The sequence below is a fragment of the Pan troglodytes genome, chromosome 1, assembly GCF_028858775.2.
Source record: "Pan troglodytes isolate AG18354 chromosome 1, NHGRI_mPanTro3-v2.0_pri, whole genome shotgun sequence".
Lineage (NCBI taxonomy): Eukaryota > Metazoa > Chordata > Mammalia > Primates > Hominidae > Pan > Pan troglodytes.
Window position 1 is genome coordinate 203,459,852 of NC_072398.2, and position 22,025 is coordinate 203,481,876.

General features: G+C 53.4%; 1 long non-coding RNA gene across 1 annotated transcript; it reads right to left on the minus strand.

Moving 5' to 3' along the window:
- Nucleotides 1-1,587: 1,587 nt before the first annotated feature.
- LOC129136675 (uncharacterized) lies at nt 1,588-9,573 on the minus strand. Its single transcript, XR_008538558.1, has 2 exons — nt 4,649-9,573; nt 1,588-1,864 (listed from the first exon to the last, which is right to left on the minus strand). It is a non-coding gene; the product is annotated as an uncharacterized LOC129136675 (long non-coding RNA).
- Between the last annotated feature and the right edge of the window lie 12,452 nt (nt 9,574-22,025).

The following is a 22,025-nucleotide window of genomic DNA, read 5'->3' on the forward strand; positions in this document are numbered from 1 at the left end:
GGAAGTGATGGGAGGAAGGCTTGGTGAGAACAGGGGCTCCAGGAGATGGGAACGGAGGGGCAGCAAGAGAATGGGTGCTCAGGAAGGGGAGGGGTTTCAGCCTAGGGTCTGCTGCTTAGTAAGGGGTGAGGCAGGCTGTGGTGTATTTTGGAGACCAGACTCGGGAGATGGACCAGGGCCTCTGGGATGGAAGGTTCTCTGTGCCCTTAGTTAAGGGCAGCAAAGACCCTGCACAGTGTATGGTGCAGGTTTGGGGCACACCCTGTTTTGATCTGTTCTTTTCAGAGGTCAGGGTCCTACCACCACCCCAGTGCCACACCTGATCCCAGAATGCATCAAGGCAATGTGGCTCTCAGATACGTGGGTTTCGCCATCATTTATTAAACACTTCCCTGAGGTGTTTATTCTTCAGAACAATCTTTGAGGTAGAGAAAGATGCTCACTTGGTTTACAGATGAGAAGACAGGTTCCCAGACACAGAGTAAGGGACTGGTCCAAAGCTCACGTGGAAAGTGGCAGAAGTAGGTTGGCCTAGGCTTTAGGCCCTTCCTTTATTTTTTTCCCCCTTTTTGTATTTTTCTTCTATTTCTGCTTTTTAGAGATGGTGTCTTGCCATGTTCCCCAGGCTGGTCTCAAACCCCTGACCTCAAGCTATTCTCCAGCCTTTGCCTCCCAAAGTGCTGGGATTACAGGTGCGAGCCACCACGCCCAGCCTTTTTTTCTTTGTTAAATTTTTTTCCTGCCTGGTGCGGTGGCTCACGCCTGTAATCCCAGCACTTTGGGAGGCCGAGGCGGGCAGATCACCTGAGGTCAGGAGATCGAGACCATCCTGGCTAACATGGTGAAACCCCGTCACTACTAAAAACACAAAAAATTAGCCGGGCGTAGGCGCAGGCGCCTGTAGTCCCAGCTACTCAGGAGGCTGAGGCAGGAGAATGGTGTGAACCCGGGAGGCGGAGCTTGCAGTGAGCCAAGAGCACGCCACTGCACTCCAGCCTGAGCAACAGAGCGAAACTTCGTCTAAAAAAAAATTTTCCCCTTTCCTTTTTCTTTTTTTTCTTTTTTTTTTTTTTTTTATCCCGAGACAGAGTCTTGCTCTGTCTCCCAGGCTGGAGTGCAGTGGCGCAATCTCGGCTCACTGCAACCTTCGCAGTTGCAGCAATTCTCCTGCTTCAGCCTCCCAAGTAGCTGGGATTACAGGTGCCCGCACGCCCAGCTGATTTTTGTGTTTTTACTAGAGACAGGGTTTCACCATGTTGGCCAGGCTGGTCTTGAACTCCTGACCTCGTGATCCGCCCACCTTGGCCTCCCAAAGTGCTAGGATTACAGGCGTGAGCCACTGCACCTGGCCTTTCTTGCTTTTTCATAACAGTTTTAAGGCGGGGCGGGGGGCGGAATCTGCTTATAAAATCCAAAAATTAATCCATTCTATAATTTAAAATTTTTTAATAATAGATATATGGCACTTATATATGCCAGCTGTTCCAAACGCTTTGCATATGTATTAATGCATTTGGTCTCCACCAGAATCCTATGAGGCTTCATTGTAATGATTATTATCCCCATTTTACAGACCGGAGACTCAAGTGCAGAGAGGTAATTTATGAAGACCACTCAGTGAGTACATTCAAACCAGAACTTACTAAGTGGTGACACCAGAGTTCAGACCAAGCAGTCTGGCTCAGAAGTCTGTGCTTCACTGTACAGTTAAAAGTGAAAATCCTTGGGCGCGGTGGCACGCGCCTGTGGTTCCAGTTCCTTGGGAGGCCGAGGCAGGAGAATCGCTTGACCTGGGAGGCACAGGTTGCAGTGAGCTGAGATCGCGCGACTACACTCCAGCCTGCGTGACAGATCCAGACTCCATCTCAAAAACAAAAAAACAAACAACAAAAAAAGTGAAAATCCTCTCTACTCCCATCCCTGGCTATAACCCCTGTGTCAACACTTGTTAGTCTATTCATGTACATAAGGGGTTCTAGATCCTAGAAAGGAATTGCCTGGAGAGCTTCAAAATGCCGATGCCCAAGTCCTACCCCAAAATATTCCGATTTTATGGGTCTGGGGTGGGGCCTGGGCATGGGGATTTTTGAAAGCTTCTTGGGTGGTTCCAACGCACAGCCCACTGGATAACCTCTAATTGAGCTGTTGAGCTGAGTGTCACACACACCTGTATTTAGTGTACTGTCCTAGGTGTGTGTACACTGTGATATCCATTAGCGTTTTTCACTCTGAGTGGCTGTCAATTACTATGGGTTCTCCCCCACACCAGAGACCTGGTATGAACATATTTATTCAAACATTTCTTAAGCACCTTCCAGGCACCGTCAAAGGCACTTGGGGACTCAACAGTGAGCAGGACAGTCAGGGGCCCTGCCTTTGAGTGTCTAATCTGATGGAATTGACAAATTTAGTCGTGCGTTTTTCCCTGTGAGTGGCAGGGGTTCGAGCCCCTCGAGGGTTGCTGAGAGGGGGAAAGAGGGGTGGACATCTGACCCTCAGACCTTAGGACGGGGAGAGACTTTCTGGTGTGGCTGTGTATGCTGGGTCTTCTGGCCCTGTGTGGATGAGATTGAGAGAGGGAGTCCCAGGGCATGTTTCTGGGCTTGAATGAGTGTGGCTGGCTGTGTGGCATGTGTGTAAAGGTGTGCATGATTTGGGCCTGTGAAAATGTGGACGGTGGTGGTGGGGAGAGGAGGTTTTGAATGGAGGAGGGCTGTGTACAAGGTAGGCACTAGCCCAGTGCGTCACACAGATGCACACATGCATGTACACGTGTCCACACACACACAGCCAGCTGTGAGGAGGAGGCTGGCTTCCAGTCCCAGGGCCAGGAGAACTCTGCTTTGGGTATGTGGGGGAGGCACAGCTGGGGCTGGAAACTCTAGAGTGGGAGGGAGGGAGAGAGGAAGGGAGGCTGAGGAGCCGCATCCTTGATCTCTTCTGTTTCTGCAGTTCCGGACGCCGTGCTCTGGGTCTCTGTGTGCCTCTGAGTCTCCCTCTCTCTAATGTCCGGATCTTGGCATCTCTGTGCCTCTCTTCTCAGTCTTGGGCTTTGAGGCTGATCACGTGACTGGATCTCCACCTCTCCAGCCTACTTGGCTGTGTCTCCCTCCATGTCTCTGTCTCTGCCTCCATGTCTGCCTCTGCCTCCGTGTCCTTCCCTGTCCTTGCCAGGTGGGGGGAGGGGGGCCCAGTGCTCAGGGAGCAGGTGTCGGCTCACTCAGGCAGCAGGGAGTGAAGCCGAGGAGGGCAAAGAGCCAGCAGCCCCTGGACACACAGCCACACTCCAGGAGACGTGGGGGCACTCACAGGAACACACAGTGATATGCATGGAGAGAGGGGCTCCTGAGGGCACTTACAGGGACATAGACGTACAAAAGTCCACACACAGCCACACCCGAAACACTCAGGGATGCCAGACAGATATCCACGGGCCACACACAGACACAAAGGCGCACACACAGGTACTCATTCTGGCACACACGGACATCCAGAGTCGCCGACACACCCAGGGCGTTCCTCCTGGGGAAAACCCAGAGACATGGACGCGCACACGGACACACACACACCCCTTGGGCTCGTACAGACACAGATACAGAGGCACAGGTACGCTCGGTTAACTGGCAGTCACACTCAGGCACTCGGGGCTAAGGAGGCAGATGAGCACAGACAGGCACAGACCCTCCAGGACAATCGGAGACCGACATAAAAGCACAGCAGGCCGGCCGAGGGACCCACTGAGGGGCACACCCAGGCGCGGGCAGAACGTCCTCAAGGACACACTCTTCCCTCGGGCCTCACTCTGGAGCACCTGGGGACACGCCCATGGGCGGCTGCACGGGCGGCAGGACGCCCCAGCGCACCTGGCGCCCCCGGCGTTCCCCTAGGCGCCCGAGCCGAGTGTGCGTGCGTGCCCGTGCGCGCCGCCACCTGTGGGAGGAGAGGTGCGCGCTGCGCCCGGGGCTGCCCGCCTAGCGCTGCGCGGGGGGAGCTGTTGCCATGGCGCGCAGAGCGCGGCCGCATACTAATGGGGCGGCCACGGGCGCTGCCCCCACAGCTGCCCCCCTGCCGGCCGGGCTCCCTCCTCCAACTCCTTCCTCCGGCTCCAGCCAAGTCACCCCGGGGCTGGCGGCCCTGGCCCACGCACCCCACCCGGTGGGCCTGAGCCCCTTGCCTAAGGCCTAGGGGCCCTCGCCTCCCCTTTCCTGGCAGAGAAGTCCCAGGCCGGGCAAAGGGCGGCGCTGGGGCCGGCGAGGGCGAGGGCGAGGGCGAGGGCCTGGGCGCTGCGGGGGCTGCCTGGCCCGGACTCAGGCACCAAGCGGGCACGGCAGCTGGGAGCGCAGGTGCTGCCCTGGAAATGGGGTGGTTGTCCTGGGAGGGGGCGGGAGAGGGGAAATAAAGGGGGAATTTAACCCTTCCTTCCCCCAGGCTTGGCTGGGGAGGGGAGAGGCCTTGACCAAGCCCTGCGCCATCTGCCTCCAGCGTCTCTCCAGTCCTGGTTGTGGCTGCTCTGAGGGTCCCCATCCCTCAGGACGTGCTCCTCATCACTCCAGGCCCTAAAGTGACTGGTGAAGTTAGGGGTGTGTGAAGTGCCCCAGGACTAGGTGGAGGGGGTGGTGGCACGTGAAGGGTTAATACGTCCTCATACCTTGATTCCAGTCCCGGAGCTGCCCTGACCCCCTACCCCCTCAGTCCCGCTGTGTTAATTGGCGCGGAGGGGTGAGGCCTATCCTGGCGTGGGGGGAGCCAGCAGAGGGTTTGCAGGTAGAGGCAGTGGGAGGGGGCCTAATGGAGGGGGGAGCCAGGCGGTTGCCTAGCAACCCCACAGCTGTCTGTTGACCTAGAAGAAGCTGCGCCGTCTTGACACAGCTGGTGTTTACATGTAACCGAGGCTCTGGCTTAGCGCTTGCTTGGAGGAAAGCTGAGGTAGGGCCCTCGTGGCAGCCTGGCCCCGGCCCCCGGCTGTCGTGGGCTCCCTGCCTGCCTGCCCTCTTTGCTTCAGCTCCCACCTGAAGTCCAACGGAGAAAGAGTGGGAGAGCAGATCTCAGGGTTGCAGGCTTTGGGGCTGGGGAAAGTTGCTGAACACACACACACATACACACACACACACACACACACACAATGCCTGAGGCCTTCCACACAGAAATGGTGGGAGATTAGGAAAAGCAGAGGCAGATTCCAACCCACATGGAAAACACCAACATACAGAGGGACACGTGGCCCTACAGACCTGCAAAATCAAACTGACCTAGGCACGCAACACAGGCACGGAGGTACCGCAGACATAATGACAACCAGGAAGACAGACACACAGACACACAGAAACATGGTAATTGAAACACTGACACACAGATGCACCCACATACACCTCCATACACAGAACAAACAGGCACTGACCTTCTGACAGAGACACACACCCGAGCACACTGACACACAAACAGAAACCCCCCATGGTGACATCAGCAACTCCCACATGAATGCAGAGTCCATCCCTGCTAGTATCTGCAGGCCTGCACAATGAAAGGCAGAAACCCACATACACAGTCATCCATGTGCACACACAAGAACACAGAGAAGGTCGGGTGTGGTGGCTCACGCCTGTAATCCCAGCACTTTGGGAGGCCGAGGCGGGCAGATCACCTGAGGTCAGGAGATCGAGACCATCCTGGCTAACATGATGAAACCCTCTTGCTACTAAAAATACAAAAAATTAGCCGGGTGTGGTGGCACATGCCTGTAGTCCCAGCTACTCAGGAGGTGTCAGAGAGAGACTCCGTCCCCCCCCCAAAAAAAAAAAAAAAGAACACAGAGAAACATACAATACACTCAACTTGTACTGATTGACCACAGTGCCCAAGGCAGGCAGTCGCTGACACCACTGATGCAGGCAGGAGCCCGACATGTGGAGAGGCACAGGTCCCCAGAGGACCACGGGCCCTGACATGTCCCACCTGCACCCACACAAGTACCCATAGCACAAACACGTGCCAGCCTAGGGTGTGGTGTGGGCAGAGCTGAGACTCCTCCCTACCCACAAGCGCATCATCACAGCAGATCTGCCCTGGGGTCAGAGGGCCCTAGTGGCCCCAGAACCAGAGCCCAGTGAAGCCCTGTCTGGCCTGGGCTGCATCCGTAACCCTCAGGCTTAGGGAGGAGACAGCACCAGCCTTTTCCCTGGGAGCCCCTGGTCTGAAGGAGACAGAGCTCTGTCCCCTGGAGTCCCTGGATGGGCAGAAGAGGCACAGACCTGCTCTGTGGAGCTCCAGTCTGATGGGGGCCATATCTCCTTGCCAGGTAGACAGACACACAGACACACACAGCTCCTGGGGGGTTCTTGAGGGCTTCCTGAAAGAGGTGAGCCTGAAGCCTGGCTTTGGAGCCCAAGAGGAAAGGGGGAAGGGTGTGTACGGAGGAGGGCCTCCCTTCCTTCCCCTGTACCCCGCCCCCTCATCCAGCAGTTCCTCCTCCCCGCAGGGCCCAAGGGGCCGGCTGGGGCCCCACAGTCCCATCAGCCCAAGCAGTGAGCAGAAGGAGGAGAGCAGATATTTTTAGCTTCTCTGCCACTGACATTTCGCAGCAGGCGACCTGGGGTGAAGCTGAGTGAGTGCTGAAGGCTGGGAGAAGCCGACAGCGCCTTCCCACCCCCATGTACAAGCACACACAACTGTGCACACACACAGTTGTGTGCAATGCTCACAGACGTGGCCCAGCTTCAGGTACACAGTCACACGCCTAGACACACATGCACCTGTGCACGTACTTGGTTCATAGGCCACTTATGCTAGAAACCTCACACACTCAAGACACAAAAAATTTATCCATTCACACACCCAGACACACACGCACGATTCATACACCTAACACACTTCCCACACCCTGCCAAGCATGCACACTTTCATTCATCATTCATTGGAGAAATATGTATACAGTGCCTACTAAGTGTTGGGCCCTATTCTGGACACTAGGAATAGATTAGCAAAATAGTTAGCAAAATAGATAAAAATTTCAGTCCTAATAGAGTTTACATTCTGACAGGGGAAGTTTGACAATAAACAAAAAATAAAAAATAAAGTATAGCCTTAAGAACCACAAATATAGGCCAGGCACGGTGGCTCGCACCTGTGATCGCAGCCCTTTGGGAGGTCGAGGTGGACAGATCACTTGAGGCCAGGAGTTCAAGACCAGCCTGGGCAACATGGCAAAACCCCGTCTCTACTAAAAATACAAAAATTAGCCAGGCGTGGTGGCACACGCCTGTGATCCCAGCTACTCGGGAGGCTGAGGCACGAGAACTGCTTGAACTCAGGAGGCAGAGGTTGCAGTGAGCCGGGATCCTGACACTACACTCCAGCCTGGGTGACAAGAGTGAAACTCCATCCAAAAAGAACCACACATATAACCTAATCCCCCAAAATACACAGCCGCACATGTGAACAGCTTCCTAATATTCACTGCTCCACAAATACACACAACTGCACACACAACCTACAGGCAAGACTCATACAGGTAACTCCACACATATACCTCAAGACAATTACAAACATGTATACACATCCACACATATATGCAGTTACACATTTAACATGTAAATACTTAAGCAATTCAAACACATGATACATATTCATCCAGACACACACACACACACACACACACAACACACACAATTGTACAGAGCTATACAGTTCACCTGCCTACATACACAGGATACAGCCTCCCTAAGAACATGTAAGGCAGGTTCACACAAATCCTTCCACACATAGACAACCACTCCCTGCCGGTCATAGACACACATTCCTGCAGTCCTTCCCCTCCCCACTGAAATCCCAGCTTGTCTGCCACTGGGTCATGTATGTTCATAGGTGTCCACACAGAGTCCTAGCATACTCGCAACCTCACGCACACTCTCAACAACCCTGCTGCAAAGAGACCACACACACTAAGTCAACGCATGCCCAGGTTCATGCCCCCTAGGTACCTGCAATCCCCTCCCTCCTTTTCCCATGAGGGCAGTTCGGTCACTGCACCCCACACCTGCACCCCGAATACTGACCCCAGGACTCCAACCCAGCTGCCCCCAGGGTTTGGGGGTTGGGCCCAGACCCTACAGGAGCCCTGGGGTCCCCTCCCCAAGGCCCCAAGAGACAGGACTCAGAGTCTCTGAACTCAGAGCTCGCCCCTGTGCCCAGGCTGGAGGTGGAGGTAAAGGGCAGCCTGGGCTTCTCAGCTCTGCCGCCAGTGCCCTCCCCTTGCTCTTCTCTCCTCCTTCCTCTCGTCTCAAATTCCTTTCGTTCTGTTTCTCTGTCTCCCCATCCCACCCCTATCTCTCCAATAGCCCTTGGCCAAAAACCAAGCCCTCTTCTCTTCCATATTCTGCCAGAGGGTATTGAAGCCCTGTGACAAACAGATGGACTAACAGGCAGACAGACATATCACTTGGGCAGCAAAAGCAACACAAAAAAGAGGTCGTTGTCATATCCCGAAGACCTGGGAGGAAGAAAAGATAAATGGACCAAGGGAAAGATAAGACTAAGTGGCCCATGGGCCAACATGCACAGCTAGGAGAAGGAGCCCTGGATTCCAGTCCTGGTTCTGCTGTGTGACCCTGGATCAGCTGCTGCTCCTCTCTGGGTCTTTTCTGCCTCTGTACAAACAGGGAGTTGCGGTAGGTGTTTTTTTGAGGCAACAGGACTCTCAAAGACACTGCAGCAGTTGTATAAACAGGGAGAGGAGCTGGGGGCCTTGAGGGCCTGGTTAGAGCCATAAAAGCCCCTCCCCAGAGGCTCTCCGCAGCCTCTTCCCCGCCCTAGGCCTGGGCTCCAGTCTGGGTTGAAGCACCAGAGGCCAACAGCACCCCCTGCCCCCAACATGCATAAACACATGTGCTCCTCCGAGACTCAGCTACTTCCTTTGCCCTCTCTGGACCTCAGTGTCCAGGCTTGTGCATTTAGGGGCTCAGGTTTGGGCTCTGTGCCTATGAGCCAGTCTATGTGTGCACTGTCTGTCTGTCTGTCCGTCTGCCAGCAGCCTTCAGGCGCCAGGAGGGGAGGCAGCAGTGGAAGGTGGGGGCAGGGAAGGAGGTAGCGTTGACAAGTTCCAACGTCTGGCTTTCCCTCCTGGAAACCCCGAGCTGGGGCTGGCCCCCCCTTCCCTTCCTGTCTCTCTCGCTCAAGCACGTCCCTTCTAAGAGCCCCTCTCTGCAGACGCCCCCAGTGGAACCAAGCCCAGATTCGCTGCCAAGAAGGCCGACATTTCTTAGACTTGCCACGTTAAAGGGGCCTGCACAGGCACGCACTCAAATCCCCCCCTCCATGTCCTCCGCCTGTGCACATTCAGGCGACCCGAAACACACAAAGACACGGTTGGACACAGCGGCCACCTGTGCACACAGGAGGTAGCACATGGAGCGCATCTGACCCCGGGCTCACAGACAAGTACAAACATAGCCATGGACTCCCTCCGCCCTCCTCCATTCAGCCTGCCACAGACCCAAGCACGCAGTTTCCAGCACACCGCGCTCACAGACACGCACAAACGCAGTCACACGCAGGGCCTTGCCACATAGAGAAACAAGTGCAAACCTGTAGCACAGCACCGTCACCATCACCACCACCGCCGCCGCCACCGCCCTGTGTAAATGCAACCACAGAAACACAATGCCTGTGCTGCCTGTTCCCTGTACACACAGCCAAGCATATACAGTCACACAGTGTTCCCCTGAGTCACTCTCAACAACCACACAGACAAAGTCTGTTGGGCACAGAGGCGCCCATACCCATCCTCTGGACATTTGGACTAGCCCACACCACCAGTACTGTGCCTTCCTGGGCACAAGACATGCACAAAATCCCAGCCACCTGCAGAGTTCCCTTCTGCACACACACTGTCCCTTGCACATACACAGACAAGCTCAAACCCACAGTTATGCTGTTATCCTCTTGTACACCATAAAATCACAGGGGCTCCCAACACACCCAGATGTGACATACACAAACTCAGGCACACGTACCGACTCTTTTGTGCATACAAAGATTTATTGGCACTGACGTGGTGCCCATCCGCTACCATGTGCACACACTGCTAGATCTCGCACGTCTCTGTACACAGGCCTGCGTTCAAACTCAGGGCACACAGCTTTCCCTTGTGCTTACACAAACACACAGTGGCCCCCGATGTCGGCACAAACCCACACACATAGCATCATCACCTGTGCACATTGAGGCAAACACAGACTCACAAACCACCCCAACGTGCTCTTCCATGCACACACATATGTGTGCATGCTCCCACAGACAGACCCAGCTATCGGAACCTCATTCTCAGACACTGCAGTCCCCTGGCCCCCAACCCCAGCTTCCTGCCTCCTTCCCTTGGCCGGCGAGGGTGGGGAAGGGCTGGGAAGGCTGGGGGCTGGCTCAGCCCTTGTTCCCTCCCTCCACCGGCTGGCTCGCTCCCTCCTGTCTGGCAGAGTCAGCCAGCCAGCCCAGCCCCGGCTCCGGCAGCCCTGACTGCTCTGGGCAAACTCTCGGCGGGTTGGTCTCGGCTGATGCCGCATCAGCAGCAGCAGGGGCGAGAAGGCTGAGGGTGGATGCCAACGTGGCAGACGGCAGGCAGGGCGGCAGGAAGGAAGCTGGGCCCGTTCTGCGCCCACTCACTGGGGGAGACAAAACCAAGGGGGCTGGATGAGCAAGCAAGGCAGCTGGGCAGGGGACCTCGTGCACAGCCTGGCTCTGGGCCCACACTGGCCCCAGACTCACGGAGTGACCTTGGGGAACTTGCTCCCCCTCTCTGGCTCTATTTGCCCCTTCAGCAAGTGGATAGTATGGACTGGACACTCCTCCAGGTCCAAATCCTTGCATCCAATTCAGTGCTCTGTGGCCTCGGGCTAGTCCCTTCCCCTCTGGAATCTTAGCCTTTCAGCCCAACAATAAAAATTCTTCACCTCTGTATGGCTACGACTATTGATAAAAGGTTTTCAATCTACAAAATTAGCACCATTTTATAAATAAGAAAACTAAGGTTCAGAAAGGTCAAACAATCCACCCAAGGTTACCCAGCAAGAGAGTGACAGAGCTGGAACAAGACCTCAGGGCTTCTGCTTTAGTCTCCAAAATCAGTACTGCCTCCCTTTTCTTCCAGCCATCCCATGCCCCAACTCACCCTTCAGGGTTGTCTGCCCACACCACCTCCCAGCCCTGGGCCCCACTAGAGCCACCTGGCTCTGCCCTGGGGAGTCAGGGTGCAAAGGCCAGACAGGCCTCCCACCAGCATTCCAGCTGCCACTGGGAACACAGCTGTCAGCAGGGCCGGGAGAGCCAAAAGCCGCCTCCCCAGCAGGCCCGCATAATTGGTACATTGTCAGCTCAAAAACAGAACTGCTATGGGATCTTGGGCTCTCCAGGCCTCAGTTTCTTCATCTGGCTGGCTGTCGTGGATCGGAGGAGATGATCTCCAAGGGCCTTTTCAGTTTGGAGTGTTGCCTAAGGAGTGACCGAGGGAGGAGGCAGCTGTGCCAAGGTCCCCAGCCAGCCACGGGTGTGCCTCAGGTGTCCAGAGCCCTGGAATTGGGTCTCTGCCTCACCTTTAGTTTGGGGTGGGATCTGCATCCTCTCTGAGGTCCCACAAAAGGGAAGGGCTTGGAGAGAGTTTGCAGGCCGGATGGATAGACACACAGATGGAGGAACAAAGGTCTGAAGGAGAGAAGGAAAGAAAGTCTTCAACCTGCACTGAAGGAGGGTGCAAAGGCAGAAGACCGAGGGAGGCCCCCATGCCCTTCCTTTGTTTCTTTCGCCACCCTCTCCTGAGGCTCACTCTGCCCAACCCCACAGGGCTCAGTCTGTGGGAAGGACAAATGTGGGACAGTCACAGGTGGGTGCAGCATGCTGTGGGATGAGCCCGGGGACTGTGGAGGAGGCCCTGCTGGTTTGTGGGGGTGAAGAAGATTCTGGGGGAGGCATCACAGGTAATGAGCTCAGGTTTCCAGGAAGAGGAAGAGTTAGCCTGTATGTGCAATGATTACCCCCATTTTACAGATGGGGAAATCAATGCTTAGAGGTAGAGAAAGAGTCAGGCCTTGCACCCAAGCCTGCTTGACTGCAAAACCAGTGTTTTTTGTGCTATGCCATGCTGCCTCCCGAAGGAGTGCATTGCTAATGGTGGCATTTCAGATGTAGTGACAGTGCACCGGGAAGAGGTTCTGGACAGATGGTTCCCAACTGGGCCCCTGCCTCAGGCTAGCAGAGCAGAGGGTTGTCAGGGCAGGCAAAGCACGCCCTCCTCCACTCTGCTAGTGTGTGGGCTGTGGGCAGGTCCCCGCTCCACTCCTCACCATCCCCCTCCAGCCCTTTGGCCTTGCCTGGGTGACCTGCATGAGCTCAGCTTCCCAGCAGCCCTGCAGAGGAGTCAGCCTGGGCAGAGGCTGCCTCTGCCCTCTCGCTGCTTGGCAGTGCCAGGGGAGGCGGGGCCACGGAGGGGTTGGGGAGACTTCCAGCCACCAGACCTCCGGTCCTGTCCCCCAGCTCTGGTGCCCCTGAGGTCTTCTGCAGAGGGCCAGGCTGGGACAGGTAGTGTGGAGCTGGGCACGCTGGTCAGGCCCGTCCCTGTTGCTGCAGCCTTGTTGAGCTGCCATTAACAAGTGGCCGGAGGTTGCCGTGTCTCCATGGAGACCAGACAGTTAGTGCGGCTCCGGGGTGAGGGCCGTGATTAGTGAGTGTCAGCTTTGCCAGCCCTGCTCTTCCCACCACCCGCCTGCCGCTGGGCTCAGAGACAACAGGCCTGGCAGGGGGATGGGGAAGGACTGGGAGGGGGCTCAGGGCCCTCACAGGCAGGGGGGCTCCCAGGCCCAGCCCCAAGTGCTATGTCTTTGTCTCCCCCATTGGCTCCTCAATTCCCCCTCCTCTAGTCTCCCGCGTTCCCTCCCCAATCCATCCACACAGCGACCAGGGTGAGCTTTCTAAAATACGAGCTGCATCCTGACACTGCCTTCCTTTAGAACTTTCCATGGATCCCCGTCTCCTGGAGGCTAAGAGTCAAATTCTTTATCATGGCATTCAAAGAATTCATTCATTCATTCATCACTCATTCATTCAACAAATATTTTTTGAGCACCTACTATGTGCCAGGGAGCCTGCCAGGTATACATGGTCAATAAAACCAGCGAGATCCCTGCCTTCATGGAACTTCCAATCTAGTGAGGAAGACACACTGAGAATAAAATACAAGTCAAGGGATACACGATTACAATCATGAGAGTTGGGAGGAAGTGGAGAGAGTGCATTGGTAGAGAATAATTTGTAGGGGAGGCAGCCTAGTTAGAGTGGTCAAGGTGGCAGCATTTGGACAGTCACAGACATTGCTGAGGATCCATCAGTGTGCACAGCATCCCAGAAGGGAAGAATACTCCAAGGAACGGCCTGGGCCAGGGCCCCAGTCTCCTACCAAGGTAAGGCTCCGCCCTGCCCCTCTGCCCTGGCCTACTCCTCCCTCCCTCCCTCCAACCCCCTCCTCCATGGCTCCTATCTTGGTTAGAGGCACAGGGCTTACCCAGGTGAAAAAAAAAAAACCTCTGAGTCATCACCAACTCCTTCTTCTCTCCCTGTGTTCTCCTCTCATGATTCCTGGGTCCCGTCAATTCTATCGTGTCTCTTCTCTCCTCGCTGCCACCGCAGACCCTGTCACTTTCACTCAAACTATCACACCTGCCCCAACAGGCTTAGCCATTCATTCGTTCCCTACCGATCATGGATTGAGGCTCCAGGCATTATGCCTTAGGGCCTTGTGGATACAGCAGTGAGCAGTGCCACACAGTCCCTGCCCTTGGCCAGAGTCCAGTCGACGAGGCAGGCAGGTGGGCAGGTCTGCAAGCACAGAGGAGGAGTAAGTAGGAGGATCTAATCTGGACTGGGAGGGGTGTCTAGTAGAGCTTCCGGGTGGAAGTGCTGGCTAAACTGAGACCTGAAGGTGGGCAAGGAGTTAGCCAGGCAAAGTCAAGGGAAAGATACTCTAAGCAGAGGCAAGAGCACGTGGGAAGGCAGGAAGTCAGAGAGGTCCGAGCCTGAGCTAGGGCTGGTGAGGAGCATGCTCAGATCTGCTCCCCGACAGCCAGGCTCTCCTCGTACAGCTCACGCTCCACACTGCGGCTAGAATCACCTTTCTAAAATAGACGCAATAAGGCCAGGCACCGTGGCTCACGCCTGTAATCCCAACACTTTGAGAGGCCGTGGAGGGTAGATCACGAGGTCAGGAGATCGAGACCCAGCCTGCCCCACACGGCAAAACCCCGTCTCTACTAAAGATACAAAAAAATTAGGTGGGCGTGGTGGTGCATGCCTATAATCCCAGCTACTTGGGAGGCTGAGGCAGGAGAATCGCTTGAAGCTGGGAGGAGGAGGTTGCAGTGAGCAGATTGCACCACTGCACTCCAGCCTGGGCAACAGGGCAAGACTCCATCTCTAAATAAATAAATAATAAAAATAAAATAGGTACAATCCTGTCCCTTCCCAGCCCTTAAACTCCTGTTCTGTTTCCCCAGTCCTTTAAAGTCTGCCCTCAATAGCAAGGCACTGGAGGCCCTCAAAACTGCCTTTCGAACCTCATTTCCTACCACTCCTCTCAGCCAACTCTGTGTTCAGCCACACCCAAACAGGTCATATCCTTCCATATCCCTGGGCCTTTGTCCACAAAATACATTCCTCCTGGAATGCCCTCTGCCACTTTTCCAGGTGAACTCTTCATCCTTCAGAGCCCAACACAGATGTTCCTTTTCTCTAAGAAGCCTCTCTGGACCCCCACCTCCCCAACAAAAATGAGTTTCTCTTCTATGCCCCATTACAATTTATTTTTATTTATTTATTTTTTGAAACAGAGTCTTGCTCTGTTGCCCAGGCTGGAGTACAGTGGTGGGATCTCGGCTCACTGCAACCACTGCCTCCCAGGTTCAAGCAATTCTCCTGCCTCAGCCTCCTGAGTAGCTGGGATTACAGGTGCACTCCACCATGCCTGGCTAATTTTTGCATTTTTAGTAGAGACGAGGTTTCGTCATGTTGCCCAGGCTGGTCTCGAACTCCTGACCTCAGGTAATCCGCCCGCCTTGGCCTCCCAAAGTGCTGGAATTATAGGCGTGAGCCACTGTACCCAGCCTATGCCCCATTACATTTAATTCCAGATAGCTAATACTCACTGAATGCTTCTTTCTATGTGCTAGGCTTTACATAAGCATTCCATGTTCGTGATCATATTTAACCTTCATGGTTATATTATTAGAAAGTGTCATCACTCCCATTTTGCTCATGTGAAACTGAGACTCAGAAAGGTTAAGTACCTAGCTCATTTCACAAACATAATCAGTGATAGAGCTGGGATTTGAACCCAGGCAATTTGTTGCCACCATTTATATGCTTAATCCTTATTCCCCACTACTCTACAGTAAGGTGTTCTAGCAATGTATTTGCCTCCCCTACCAGACTATACCCACTCCAGCACCTAGCTCTGGCACAGCCCCAAAAAGGATCTGCTGGTGGCTTTGGGATTCCCATCCCTTGGCTAGCAGCCCCGTTGGAGTCAGACAGATTCAGCTTTGAGTCCCAGTTCTCCCCTTAGATATAGCAAATGACTTCACCTCTCTGAGTCTTAGCTCTTCATCTTCAAAATGAGCTCAATAGTACCTGCCTTTCAGGGTTGTTGTGAAGATAATGAATGGCAGCCATTTTTACTATTTCCCAAGTGTCAGCTATGTGCTGTGCCAGGGTTTGTCATTTACTCTTAATTAGTACAGACCTTAGGCCCAGGCAACCGTGGAGACAGGGGCCCCAGGGTTTTAGAAGGCCACCTAGCCCTCCTCCACTAGGTGCCTCCCCATGGAGTGAGGAGTCAGAGAGGCCAAGAGGACATACCCACCCAGAGACCACTGTTACCTCTTTCTAGACCACCTCTGAGTACCCAGGATCCTAAATTTTGCTGAGCTAGTTTCCAGGGCCTGGGTGGGCCCTTCCCTCATCCAAACCACATTTCCAGGGTAGATTCCTAGGCCTGAGGGGTGGCCAAGGGCAGCAGGGGTGGGTGGATACAGCTTGACACGCAGGCAATGGGGCAGGCAGGGAATGTGGGAGGAGAAGGGCCTCTGGTGTACTCTTTTTTTTTCTTTTTGTTTTTGAGACAAGGTCTAGCTCTGTCACCCAGGCTGGAGTAACATGCCTGGCTTATTTTTGTATTTTCTGTAGAGACAGGGTTTCACCATGTAGCTCAGGCTTGTCTCAAACTCCTGGGCTCAAGTGATTCACCTGTCTCAGCCTCCCAAAGTGCTGGGATTACAGGCGTGAGCCACTGTGCCCCGCCTGCTGCTATACTCTTATTAGGGACAAGTTTGCCCTCACTAATCTTCACAAATGCCCTGAAAGGCAGGAATTATTAGCTCCATTTTATCTATTATCTTCTATCTATCTATCTATCTATCTATCTATCTATCCATTTATTTATTTTTTTAGAGACAGGGTCTTGCTCTGTCATCCAGGCTGGACAGGGTGGAATGTAGTGGTGTGACCATAGCCCACTGCAGTCTCAAATTCCTGGGCTCAAACAATCCTCCCACCTCAGCCTCCTGAGTAGAGGGTTTTTTGTTTTGTTTGTTTGTTTGTTTGTATTGAGGGGGTCTCACTATTTTGACCAAGATGGTCTCAAACTCCTGCACTCAAGTGATCCTCCTACCTTAGCCTCCCAAAGTGCTGGAATTACAGGCATGAGCCACTGAGCCCTGCCTTGCCCTATTTTATTTTATTTTATTTTATTTTATTTTATTTTGAGATGGAGTCTCTCTCTGTTGCCCAGGCTGGAGTGCAGTGGCATGATCTCGGCTCACTGCAACCTCCGCCTCCCAGGTTCAAGTGATTCTCCTGCTTCAGCCTCCCGAGTAGCTGAGACTATCAGCGCATTCCACCATGCCTGGCTAATTTTCGTATTTTTAATAGAGACAGGGTTTCACCATGTTGGCCAGGCTGGTTTCGAACTCCTGACCCCAAGTGATCCACCCACCTTGGCCTCCCAAAGTGCTGGGATTACAGGTGTGAGCCACTGCGCTTGGCCCTGGCACCCCATTTTAAAGATAAAGAAACTAAGGCTCATCTAGAGGAGTGACTCCAAAGCCTGTTCATTTTACTCCCTCTGAGGAGGCTTTAGATCTAAATGTTTTACATATATTTTCTCATTTAATCCTCACAATGACCCTATGATGTAAACAATATTATTATCTCACTTTTCAGATGATGAGACTGAGGCACAGAAAGGTTAAGAAACTTGCCTACGATTGCATAGCTCATGAGTGGCAGAACTGGGAGTTGAACCCTGATAGTCAAGCTCTTAACCATGGGCTCTGCTGCCTGTTACCATGATCACAGTTATAACTCAGTTCCTTAACTTGGCTAGCAACCCCCTGCCTCAAACATCTGCCTGAGGACAGGAATACAGTGAAGGTGCTCTGGGTGCGCTCTGGGCGAAAAGCCAGAAAGAGGTAGAAATGGAATCCAATCTGAAGGCACCTGGGCAGAACATGTGGAAGGAGCTAGGGACTGGGGCTTGACCCTGCTCCTCACCCTCTGTCCTGCAGTGCCAGGACAGCTGGGCAGGGCCCCGGGGGCCGTTCAGAGAGAGGGACCTCTGGCCTGAGCCTGACGCTATGTCCTCCTTCCCAGTCTGTGGCTTGAGAAGATGGCACTTTCCCAGGACCAAGGCAGAGGCTGCCCCCCCACTTCCCCTCCAAGGCCCAGCTGTGAGGCGCCTGCCCAAGCTCCCACCAGCCCCGCCTCTCCCACTCCCTGGCCAAGCTGCTGCTGCTCTGTGGTCACCTGGACCCAATTTTCTTCTTCCTGCCTCCTCCCATCTCTGGGAAGCACCCCCTTGGTTGCCCTGCCAATTTCCAAAGGCTTCTCCCCCAGGAAGCCATCTCTGCCTTCGCCCCAGTCTTACCCCCAGGTCCCCTACCCCCACTCGGAACACTCAGGCTCCTGTCCTTTCACCCCCACACACAGATAATCACTTGGACCATCAGCCCATTTTCCATTTGGTTCCTGGCGGAACACCGGGTCCGCCTGGCCAAACTATGAATTCCCTTTCCCTGGGCGGTATCACTTCCTGTGCTTCCCTCTCCCCCAGCAGTGCCTGGCAGGGAGGAGGCCACAGCCAGAGGGTTGCCCATGCATCAGGAACTGAACCTTAGTACTGAGAGGCCTGGAATCAGCATGACTATTCTTCAAGCTTTGGAGGTCAACCTCCCTGTCACTTGCTAAATGAGAAAACCCAAGAGGCCCAGGGAGGGGAAGGGACTTGCCTAAGGTCACCCAGAGGCCAGGCCAGGACTCAAATCCAGGTCTTCCAACTCTCAGACCCAGGCTTCTCACACTGTGTGAGATCAAGTTTCCAACCCTCCCAGGTACTCCTCATTTTCAGACAGATGACCAGAAAAGTACCTGAGAATGTACTGTCAGAAACTCAGGAGTTAATTCTGCCCCAAAGGCCATATCTGGAAAAGTCCCAAAGAGATTGTTAGTCCAATCACCCTCCATCCACTCCCATCTTTTTTTTTTTTTTTTTGAGACGGAGTTTCGTACTTGTAGCCCAGGCTGGAGTGCAATGGCGAGATCTCGGCTCACAGCAACCTCCGCCTCCCGAGTTCAAGCGATTCTCCTGCCTCAGACTCCTGAGTAGCTGGGATTACAGGCATCTGCCACCACGCCTGGCTAATTTTTGTATTTTTAGTAGAGATGAGGTTTCACTATGTTGGCCAGGCTGGTCTGGAACTCCTGACCTCAGGTGATCTGCCTGCCTCAGCTTCCCAAAGTCTTAGTGGTGGCATGAGCCACCGCGCCTGGCCAACCACTCCCATCTTATAGACAAGCACACTAAGACCTGAAAGCAGACTGTCTCTAAAGAAAACAAAAAGGGGGCAGGACACTGTGGCTCACGCCTGTAATCCCAGCATTTTGGGAGGCCGAGGCGGGCGGATCACAAGGTCAGGAGTTCGAGACCAGCCTGGCCAACATGGTGAAACGCCGTCTCTACTAAAAATACAAAAATTAGCCGGACATGGTGGTGGGCACCTGTAATGCCTGCTACTCAGGGGGCTGAGGCAGGAGAATCGTTTGAACCTGGGAGGCAGAGGTCGCAATGAGCTGATATCACGCCATTGCACTCCAGACTGGGCAACAAGAGCAAAACTCCGTCTCAAAAAAAAAGAAAGAAAGCAAGCAGAATGGACCTCCTCAAGGTCACACAAAGCTGGGGCTAGAGCTCAGACAGGATTCCAGGTCGAGTTCTTGGAAGAATTAAGCATGGCCACCCAACTCATTCATTCAACAACAATTTGTCTGAGAACCTACTAATTCCAGGCTCTGTTCCAAGTGCTGAGAATATAAGGGTAAGAAAGACAATCATAAGGCCAGGTGCGGTGGCTCATGCCTGTAATCCCAGCACTCTGGGGGGCCGAGGTGGGTGGATCACCTGAGGTCAGGAGTTTGAGACCAACCTGGTCAACATGGCAAAACCCTGTCTCCACTAAACATATAAAAATTAGCCAGGTGTCGCCGGGTGCGGTGGCTCACGCCTGTAATCCCAGCACTTTGGGAGGCCAAGGTGGGCGGATCACCTGAGGTCAGGAGTTTGAGACCAGCCTGATCAACATGGAGAAACCCTGTCTCTACTAAAAATACAAAATTAGCTGGGCGTGGTGGTGCATGCCTGTAATCCCAGCTACTCGGGAGGCTGAGGCAGGAGAATTGCTTGAACCCGGGAGGCAGAGGTTGCGGTGAGCTGAGATTGTGCCATTGCACTACAGCCTGGGCAACAAGAGCGAAACTCTTGTCTCAAAAAAAAAAAAAAAAAAAAAAAAATTAGCCAGGTGTGGTGGCACATGCTTGCAATTCCAGCTACTCAGGAAGCTGAGGCAGGGAGAATCACTTGAACCCGGGAGGCGGAGATTGCAGTGAGCAGAGATCACGCGACTGCACTCCAGCCTGGGCCACAGAGCAAGACTCTTGTCTAAAAAAAAAAAAAAAGAAAGCAAGAAAGAATCATTGCTGGAAGAAACAGGAGGGGGCTTCTGGGTACAGGAAATGTTCTGCATCTTGATCTGGGGACTGGTTATATGAGTGTGTTCAGTTTGTGAAAATTCATATCAAAGTGTATGTTTTGATATGTGTACTTTTCTGCATGCATATTTCAGTTATATATTTTATTTTATTTTATTTTATTTTATTTTTTTGAGACAGACTCTCGCTCTGTCGCCAGGCTGGAGTGCAGTGGCACAATCTCGGCTCACTGCAACCTCCACCTCCTGGGTTCAAGTGATTCTCCTGCCTCAGCCTCCCCAGTAGCTAGGACTACAGGTGCTTGCCACCACGCACAGATAATTTTTGTATTTTTAGTAGAGACGGGGTTTCTCCATGTTGGCCAGGATGGTCTCGATCTCTTGACCTCATGATCTGCCCGCCTCAGCCTCCCAAAGTGCTTGGATTTACAGGTGTGACCCACTACACCTGGCCTGATTTTTTTGTGTGTTTTTTTGAGACAGAGTCTTGCTCTGTCGCCCAGGCCAGGGTGCAGTGGCGTGATCTCAGCTCACCGCAACCTTTGCCTCCTGGGTTCAAGTGATTCTCCTGCCTCAGCCTCCCAGTTAGCTGGGACTACAGGCAGTTGCCACCACACCTGGCTAATTTTTGTATTTTTAGTAGAGATGGAGTTTTGCCATGTGGACCCGGCTGGTCTTGAACTCCTGACCTCAGGTGATACAACTGCCTCGGCCTCCCAAAGTGCTGGGATTACAGGCGTGAGCCACTGCGCCCAGCCTAAAATGGATTTTTTTTATTTTGAGATGGAGTTTTGCTCTTGTTGTCCAGGCTGGAGTGCAATGGCATGATCTCCACTCACCGCAACTTCTGCCTCCTGGGTTCAAGTGATTCTCCTGCCTCAGCCTCCCGAGTAGCTGGGATTACAGACACGTGCCACCACGCCTGCCTAATTTTGTATTTTTAGTAGAGACATGGCTTCACCATGTTGGTCAGGCTGGTCTCGAACTCCTGATCTCAGGTGATCCGCCCACCTTGGCCTCCCAAAGTGCTGGGATTATAGGCGTGAGCCACCGCTCCCAGCCTAAAATGGATTTTTTAAAAAGACAGTCACAAGCACTGAGCTCACAGGGCTGTAGTATAGTAGGGAGGATGAGACATTAAACAAGGAATTACACAAATAATTGTTTAATTACAGTTGTGACAAGTGCTACAATCAAGTGGAAGGTGTTATGACGTATGGAGTAGGATGACCTGATCTAGTTTAGGGGTAGTCAAGGAAGACTTCTCAAAGGAGGTGGGGTATCAGCTGAACTGTAAAGAATAAGAGTTAACAGGGTGGGAATGATTCTCAACCCCTACCTCACACTGCACAAAAATTAATTCAACATGAATCATGCACCTAAATGCGAACACAAACACTTTAAATCTTATAGAAGAAAACATACAGGGCTGGGCTCAGTGGCTCATGCCTGTAATCCCAGCATTTTGGGAAGCCGAGGCGGGTGGATCACCTCAGGTCAGAAGTTCGAGACCAGCCTGACCAATAGGGTGAAAACCTGTCTCTACTAAAATTACAAAAATTAGCCAGGCGTGGTGGCGTGTGCCTGTAGTCTCAGCTGCTTGGGAAGCTGAGGCACAAGAATCGCTTGAACCCAGGAGGCAGAGGTTGCAGTGAGCCAAGATCTCACCACTGCACTCCAGCCTGGGCGACAGAGCAAGATCTGTCTCAAAAAAAAAAAAAGAAAACATATGGGAATATTTTCATGACCTGGAGATAGGCAAAGATTTCTTTTGTTGTTGTTGTTGTTGTTGCCGTGTTTTAGAGACAAGAGTCTTGCTCTGTTGCCCAAACTGGAGTGCAGCGGCATAATCATGGTTGACTGCAGCCTTGGACTCCTGGGGTTAAGCAGTCCTCCTGCCTTGGCCTCCCAAAGTGCTATGACTACAGGTGTGAGCCACTCTTCCCGGCCTAAGCA